Below are 2370 nucleotides of genomic sequence, written 5' to 3'. Positions count from 1 at the left end.
TTTTCATGTTTAAATCTTAATTTTTACATATTTAACACTGAAAACTTAAATAAATTTTGTTCTATGGTAAAATGAGGTCATAAGGATACAACCTCGCTCCTGTAAAAACATGTTCCTGTAACAGGTTTCTAAACTTTTTTTTCAAGTTAATGTTTTCTTTATTTTTTGAGATAACATTTTTAACTTGTATTACAGTACAAGGCATAATGCTCCACCACACAGAGTGTTCAGCGGATGAAAAATGCAAAGACCACAGTCCAGCAGGAAAGTAGGCAAGGGCTGTGTCCAGCCATCCAGTGAGAAGATGGCCCTAAATTTTCATGAGACCCATATCTGCTAAAATACAGGAGATGTTTAGGCTTTCTTTCTGTTTAACAATGCCTTTTACCAATAATGAAATGGACTAATGTATCCTTTTGAGGAAATTTCTATTTTTTTAAAATAAAATGGGTTGTAACAATAACATTGGGCTCTGACTACAAAAAAAAGCTATCGAAATTGTGCTTATGGGTGGAATTTAATCAAATTAATAGTGAAACCTGCTTTGTAATATGCTTAAGGATTTCAGTTCCATAGTAAATTTCTGTTCTGTCATCCCTATGATATTTGCATAGTGTTTTCAGGATGACTGAATGTGAACTATCTTTTCTTTAATGATTTATTTATTTGAAAGAGAGAGAGTGAGTGAGCAAGAGAGAGAGTGTGCATGCCAGGAGCCTGGAACTGCTTCCAAGTCTCCCATGTGCGTGGCAGGAGCCCAAGTACTTAGACTGTTTTCATCTGCTTTCCAGGCACAGTAGTAAGGAGCTGAATCAGAGATGGAGCAGCCAGGACTTGAACCGGTGCTCAAATGAGCAGCTGGCATCATAGGAGGTGGTTAATCTGCTGCACCACAAAACCAGCCCCTCAAAAGTACACTCACAGCACCAAGCTGGTAGCAGAGATGTGAACCCACAGGAAACATCTGGTGCTGTGCAGACCTGTTGTGTCCTGATGGCACCTGCTGGAGGAGATGCACCCTACGATGCTGAGTGCTAGAATTACCTAATGAGACAGTGGTTGTTTCCTTCTGGAAACATCTATGGTCTCCTGATATTGGAGAGAGTGTTCTCCATTTTCAGCTTAGGCAGTGAGCACAAGAGGAAGTGGCTCTCAGGCACAAAAGTTTCCTGTGCTGAAGTCTCTGATCTTAATATATTTCACATCAATCCCCAAATCTACAGTTTCAACTTATAAAATATACAAAACTTAACAGCTTGCATTTTCTTTTTACTGGATAGCTTATAATTTAGTATGTTTTGGAAATCTCACCTCATTTCTACTGATTTTACCTGTGTCAAGTATTTATTCATATAATATATGATCTGAAATTAGTAAGATTTAGTTTCTACCCTACAGTCTTTTATCATACTTATCATATCATATATGGTATTTCATGTCACATAGTTTAGGGTGTAGCATAGTGTTCAGTGATTCCTGTGACAGATGCCAATTCTATTTGGGCATAAAAGAAATCCTTGTCACTGGCACTGTGGTGTGGTGGGCTAAGCTGCCCTCTGCTGCACTGGCAACTCATATGGACACATGTTCGAGTCCTGTTCGCTCCACTTCCAGTCCATCCTGCTGCTAATGCACCTGGAAAAGCAGCAGAGGATAGCCAGAGTACTTGGGACCCTGCAACCTTCATGGCAGATGGAAAAAACTCCTGGTTCCTGGCTTTACCCTGGACCAGCCTCAGCCATTACAGCCAGAGAGTGAACCAGCGGATGAAATCAATCAATCAATCAATCAATCAATCTCTCTCTCTCCCTCTCTCTCTCTCTCTCTCTCGCTCTCTTTCAAATAAGGAAGTAAACAAATCTTTAAAAATAGAAATCCTTGTCGAAGGCCATATCAATAAACAGGCAAATGCATTTTTAAACAGAATTTTGTATGGAATGTGTCCCTAAAGAATTATTTCAAAATTTTAAATCTGAATGTTAAGATATATAAATCTTATTCATAGCTGGTATTAACTTACAGCTTCAGTCCTTATACAGTCATGTAGACTTATAGACAAAGTAATGAAATCAGCTGTCTAAGATAAAATCACCAGGTATGAGAATGACTAAGTAGACACTGCATTATGTGAGGAACACAGCCAACAGGTCTGCAGCATCACCTTCAAGTGCACTGCTTTGAACAGCCAGCCAATTCCAAGCCCCCTCTTGAGCCACACATGTTGTTCAGATTAGACACATCACTAACTCTCCCTACTTAGCTTCTCCGTATCTTTCCGAGGAAAACAAGAATACTGTGTGGTCACTGCCTCATATTCGCTTGCAGGATTCTCACTCAGAAGATGAGCAGCAGAGGCTGGGAACTGACAGC

This window comes from Lepus europaeus, chromosome 19, assembly GCF_033115175.1.
Source record: "Lepus europaeus isolate LE1 chromosome 19, mLepTim1.pri, whole genome shotgun sequence".
Taxonomy (NCBI): Eukaryota; Metazoa; Chordata; class Mammalia; order Lagomorpha; family Leporidae; genus Lepus; species Lepus europaeus.
This window is presented reverse-complemented; position numbering follows the sequence as displayed.